Here is a 6959-nt window from a genome sequence, read left to right as displayed (position 1 = left end):
ATATATCTCTAAGGAATCAACTTTATGGAACAAGAATGTCAAAGTAAGAAGACGTGGCTTCATAATTGATGAGAATATCAAAAATAAAATATCAACTTCAAGGACTTGGAGAAACCATATCTGACTTTGAATTAATCACTTATGCAATCAATCCTCTACCTCCATCTTGGGATGGTTTTGCAGGAGGAATATATGTAAGAAAGTATACTCCAACTTTTGAAGAACTTTGGGCTCTATGTGTTCTAGAAGAAACAAGGTTGAAGGATAAAGATGATACCGAACCCAATAATGAAAAATTTCAATCCTTTGTTGCTAGATCAAAGAAGAATTTTGGAAACTTTGGAAGATGTGGATCTCATCACAAGTACAACAACAACAAGCCTCATGGAAACTGGGACATGTCCAAATTTCAATGCTTTGGTTGCAATGAATATGGAAATTATAAGAGGGATTGTCCCAAGAAATCTAAGAATAATAAGAGCAAGAAAAGGAAGGAAAGAAATGAAGCACATATAGAAAAATATGAAGGAGTCGAAAATAAACTCAAGGTTGAAGACAACAAGGACCTCTACTATTAAAAATTATGAAAAATACGGCAAGTTACAGATTTGAAAACAAGTTTTCATTTCTTAGATGGAAGTTAGAGTAGTAGTTATAATTATATTTGAAGGACATAAGATTTTTTGGATTCTTAATTTTCAAAAGTCATGGAGATCAAGTTTAAGAGGGAGCATATAGAATATAATCATTGAAGTTGTCTACACATAATTCTAGAAAAGGCATATAGTCACATTTATGATGATCATCATGAATATTTAGAGATAACCATCATCTCTTTTAGCAACAAGGACTACAGGTTGACAATAGAAGAATAATAATAGAAGAATCAAAGTCAATGTGCAACACTATAGAAATTTCTCTAGCATGAAATTCATGAAGAAAAGTTGACCTCATAGTTCATAGAATTAGTCAAGTAGTACAAAGCATTTCGAAAGAAGACTAGATTTTGACATATGGAATAATTAAAAGATCGTAGAAAAATATTATTCCATATAAAGAGTAGATAATTTAATAAGTATACATTGAAGACAGTTAATTGAATTCCAACATGGAAGAAAGTTTCAAAAGGAGTGTCTTATCTCAGATGAAAAATGTTACTCTTATCATAAAGGAGTCTTATGATTATAGAAGATCTTGCAATTAGAAATCAAACCAAATAATTCAAAAATGAACTCATGGATTAGAGATATTATATTCAAAGGGAGTTGGAGGCAAAACATGATATATGTTGGTAAAATATATTACTTCTAGATAGTTGGGCAGAAATTCAAAAGATGCTTATTACCAAAATTCTTCTGGAAGGTTGGTAGACATTTTAAAGGATATTATGCAACATCACTAAAGAGTTTTGATCCAACATATGATTGGTTTGAATTTTGAACACGTCATTTATATTGACATAACTGATGTTGATACTACTAATGGTCGTTTCTACTTGGAATTTGATGTACTTTCTTGGAAGAATGCAAAGCAATATTATGTTGCAATGCGAAGGAAAAAAATGAGAATGCTTATACGAATCGACTATATAGAAGTTTGGATCCATAAGATGTTTGATGTACTACTTGATGACATGATGGATTCGATTATGAAGAGCATCAAGGAACTAGGATGGTCAAAGCTCATTGTGATTCATGACATGATGCAGGATGAAGTCATGAAGCAACAACATGTCTCATTAACGAGCAGGTAATCGATGCATTGATAAAGTTTATTTTCATGGAAAAAGGAAGAGTATTTTTAGACAAGCTTAGGCTTGTGGATATCTCCTCCCTGGTTGAGAGGGAGTGAGGATGGACGCCATGTTCTCCATGTGTCACGTACTATGGTCAGGACTAATAACCATAAGCCTAGTGCATGAACAGTGGTAGGGATAATGGTGGATTTGATAAGCATCAAGAACCAACATCTCTGAAGATTTATAATGTGACGAGAACTAACATTCGTAAGTCAAGTAAATTGATCTAAGATAAGAATAATCTTGAGGACCGACATTTCCTTGTGTCAAGTATTATGACAATGGTTTAGGAAATGGTTCTATGAGGTCATACCTTGGTGAACACCCAGGTGGGTATGTGCCTCGAAGAGGCAGTGGTGTCGAAATTTATTCCTTCCAACATTGTGCTCTGATGTAGTGGAGAGATAGAGCTTACTTGTCAAGGCCTTAGTAGTTTTCAATGTTGGTTATGATGATTTAATCATCATTGATTCTTATCAATCAAGATATTTACTTATATGAATATGTGAACTCGAGATCATCCTGTTGATTCATTATGAATACCTCTCTAGTTAATAGGGAGTGATGAATTATAACTAATGTTGGACTTCACAATGTAATAAAAAATATATCATTGATGTAATTATTATATTTTAATTTTTTTCAAAGCTTGTTATTCATGCTTATAGAGTCAAAATAAAATATATTTGAGTCAAGTCCCATTTTGACTTTTGTAAGAAAATAATTTGAATTTTTGTCTTTGAGTCAAAAGTCAACACAAATACCAAGTCATCTCTCCTTGGACAAGTCGGCCTATGTGGCACCTATTTGACCCTCCTGGATAGCTATATATAAGATTCAACTAGACCTCTTGGAAAACAATTAAGATCATCACATCAATCATCAATTTTTGGACCTAATCAAGACGGAAAAGTGTTGAAGTCGAAGGAGAGAGAAGGACATCAAAGGAGAGAGAAAATTTGAGTTTTATACCTTGTTTCTATTCACACATGCAAAGTTTTTATGGCATCTCTGAGGTAATTACAAGGAAAAAATCGGCCTCCATTACAGGTCCGAAAATTCTGTGATTTTGACCAGTTTTCAAAGAGTTTGTCAAATGTTGACTTTCACTGACTTTGAGTTGTTGGAGGAGACTTGGAGGATGGTTGACTTGGGATCTTTGTGGCAGTTTTGGTCTTGGTCTTGGGTCTTGGATATCTCGTTTTGATATGATTCTATAAGAGAAGGAATGTTGGGTTTTCCCCTTTGTTGGGTTGTGCCTTGGCTTGGAGCCTAAGTCTTGGTGTCTCTTGTTTTCTTGTGATATTTATTTTTTCACATTTGTATAATTGCTTGATGAAGAAGATAACATAAGTAATAAGAAGCGAACTAACATTCACAAATAATTATCAAGTTAAGAGAAATCAAGTGTCATCTATATTACACTTGGTTTCTCAACAATTAAATATTTGATAAAATGTTGTATGTGTAAGAGAGAGAGCTCATCCTAAAAAACAACATGTTTTACAATTCTTATATAAGTAAAAAAAATATTTAATTTCATAAAATTATTTTAATACAACTCTATATATTAGTTATCACATATATTTAAGTCCTCCAAAGCAATATATTTCATAGAAATCTATTAGACATAAAATTTTAGTTCATCACAAAAAAAATCTTTAAAATACTAATAATTCAAATCATCACCATTTTCATAAGATTATCCATTCAAATTCTCATCCCTTTTGTATGTGTTTTACCATTCCTTATACAAAAAATCCCAAATTTTTTATTCAAGAGATATCCAAAATCATATATGAAAATTATATTATTCTTATGATTATATGTTCTGGTCATGTAACATGGTTAGACTATGGTCAACCGTGTTCAATATAGAATATGGTCATCATGGAGAACCATGGCACAATATGGTCAACATGTTCAACCATATTTAGACATGGTCAAAACAAATCAACAGTGGTCAACCATGGTTACTCATGGTCAAACATGGTCACCATGATCAACATGATCACCATACTCAACGTGGCCAACCATATACATCTATAGGTACACATTGACAACCATTGTCAAACAAGCCCAATAATGGTCAAACCAGTTTAGCAATGGTCTGACAAGCTAAAAAATGTTCAACCATAGTCACCCATGGTCAACCATGTTCACTTATAGTCGCCCATGGTTGACCATTATTAACCATGATTACACACGGTCAAACAATGCAATCATATTCAACCATGGCCAAACTAGCTCAACAATGGTCAGTTGTGGTCATCCATGATTAATCAACCATATTCATATGTAGTTAAACATTGTCAACCATGTTCGTCCATATTCAATCACAATTGACCATAGTCAATCATGTTCAAACAAGCTCAACTATGTTAAAGAAAAATGACATCATAGAGTAACAAACAAAAATTGATGCCTCAATTTAATTAACAAAAAATAATGTCTTAATGTGATGAACAAATATAGATGTTACAATGTGTTGTACAAAAGTCGATGTTGTAATGCGATAAACAATAATCACTATCAGAATGTGATGAACAAATACAGATGTTGCAATGTGATGCACAAAAGTTGATGTTGTAACGTGATAAACAATAATCATTGTCACAATGTGATGAACAAATCTTCATAGTGAAATGTTATAAACAAAAAGTAAAAATTGCAATGTGATAAACAAATATTGATGTCACAATATGATGAACAAAACTCAATGTAACAATGTGACAAACAAAAATTCACTTCATAATGTCACTAACAAATATCAACGTCATAATGTAACAAATGCAGATCAACATCACATTGTGATGAACAAAAATCAATGTCATAATGCAATGAACAAATATTGGCATTACATGTGATAAGAACAAATCAAAATCATAATGCGATGAACAAAAATCAACATTGTAATGTGATGAACAAATTCAATGTCACAATGTGATAAATAAAACATGGCATTGCATGTGATAAGAAAAAATCAACACCACAATGTGATGAAAAAAATCAATGTTGCAATGTGATGAACTAAAATCTCCAATGTAATACGATGAACAAAAATTGATGTCACAATGTTATGAACATAAGAACAATGTCGTAATCTGACAAACAAAATTTGACATCATAATGCGATGAGCAAAATTCCATATTGCAATGCGATGAACAAAAATCAGCATCACAATGTGATGAATACAAAATTAACGCCACAATGTAGTGAAGATATCTTAGTGCAACAATATGACATTGTCATAATGGTCATCCATAGTCAAACATGGTATAACATAGTCTTAATCTCCAAACATGTTTAAACATGGTCACCTGTAGTAAACATGGTCACAATATCTCAATGTCACAATGGTCAAACATTGTCAGAATGGTTAACTATGATCAACCATAGTCAACATCATGACATAATCAACATAGTCAACACAACCAACTATAACAAACATAGCCCACATAGACAACATGGTCAACCATAGTCAAGCTATTCAAACATGATTGCAATGTCACAATGTCATAATAGTTAAATATGGTCACAATGTCACAGTGGTCAACCATATTTTACCATGGCGAAACATGGTCAAACATGTTCAAACATTTACAAACATGGTTAAACATGTTCGATTATCATATATCAACCACTTTTAATGTGGTTGATATAGATAGTGTGCTCAACCATGGTCAACCACGGTCAACCACATTAAACATAGTCAAACATTTCTTGGCCATGGTCAACATAGTCAATCAAGGTCAAACATGGGCAAAACATGCTCAAGCGTAGTTTACGTTGCCTATAGTCAACCATGTTGAACATAGTCAATCATATTCATCTTCATTAGGTTGTCGTATTAGAGAGACATAATAAATCTCATAATGTGGTACCATTGCAAATGTGTCAACCCTGTACCAAAAGTGCCTAGATAATGTGATTTGATGATTTTATCCTCTTGCTTAGTGTCCATAGTATCCTTTCAACCCACCACTCTTTTAGAAACTGCAAAAATGGTCTTTAAAGGAGTAAGTTCCAAAAATAAATAAATTTCAATGGATTTAACTTAAAAAAGTAGAAAAACCTAAAAACACACATCTTAATAGCTACAATAAAACCCATTAAATCGTAAAGTAAAATTTATAAAATATATAATAACCACTTTGTTAATGCGATTATACTATTTATAAGTTAATTATAAAATATATAACATCTACTTTGTCAATGCGATTATATTATTTATAAATATATATAAATGAGGAATAAAAAATTAAGATAATTAACTTTTACTACTACCACCCAAACATTAACACCGTACTAAAAACTCATTTCAATTAAGACAGACTTTTTAATCACCGCTGTTCCACATGCAGTGGGATATCATTACTATATGGACGCTTTATTTAAACTAAATTATCGAATAATAATAATAATTTTTCATTTAGTCTCCAGCTTTGCGTTTTCAGCGAACCGTCATTTTAGATAACCATTAGAGAATTGCTTTAAACTAGAAGGAGTTTAAAGTGAGCTTCCATAGCATAGTGGTAGTGCGTTCGCTTCGTAAGCGAAAGGTCGCGAGTTCGATCCTCGCTGGGAGCTGCAACATATGAAAATAATCTGATTTATTCAAATGAAAATCACCTAAGTTGAGGTTTTATATAGTTAGTTTGCAGTTATATATTTTTTAATAAAAATTATACTTGGTTTTATATAGCTAGTTTGCCATTATATAGTCAAATGAAAATCACCTAAATTGAGGTTTTATATAGTTAGTTTGCCATTATATAATCACCTAAATTCAGGTTTCATATAGCTAGTTTTCCATATTATATATTCCAATAAAAATCACCTAAATTGAGGTTTTATATAACTAGTTTGCCGTTATATATATTTTTAATAAAAATTATATTAACTATTTTAATAATGATCACATTGTTGACAGAAACTAATAAAAATTATACTAACTATTTTATTAATGATCACATCAGCAAGAGCTACTACAAATGAAAATCACTTAAATTGAGGCTAGTTTGCCATTATAATTGTTTTAATAAATATTAATAAAAATGATACTAACTATTTTATTAAACTGTAATAAAAAGCTTACGTGACATGATACTTTTATTAAATTTTTAAATTAATTTATTTATTTTTATAAATATTAATAAA

General features: G+C 31.3%; 1 non-coding gene across 1 annotated transcript; it reads left to right on the top strand.

Moving 5' to 3' along the window:
- The first annotated feature begins 6317 nt into the window (after positions 1-6317).
- On the top strand, positions 6318-6389 carry TRNAT-CGU (transfer RNA threonine (anticodon CGU)). Its single transcript has one exon. It is a non-coding gene; the product is annotated as a tRNA-Thr (tRNA).
- Positions 6390-6959: the final 570 nt, after the last annotated feature.

Source organism: Pinus tabuliformis, chromosome 5_1, assembly GCF_031772625.1.
Source record: "Pinus tabuliformis cultivar Carrire ecotype Pingquan chromosome 5_1, CPIR1, whole genome shotgun sequence".
Classification (NCBI taxonomy): Eukaryota; Viridiplantae; Streptophyta; class Pinopsida; order Pinales; family Pinaceae; genus Pinus; species Pinus tabuliformis.
Note: the sequence above shows the minus strand (reverse complement) of the source record. Positions and strands in the feature narration are given on the sequence as shown.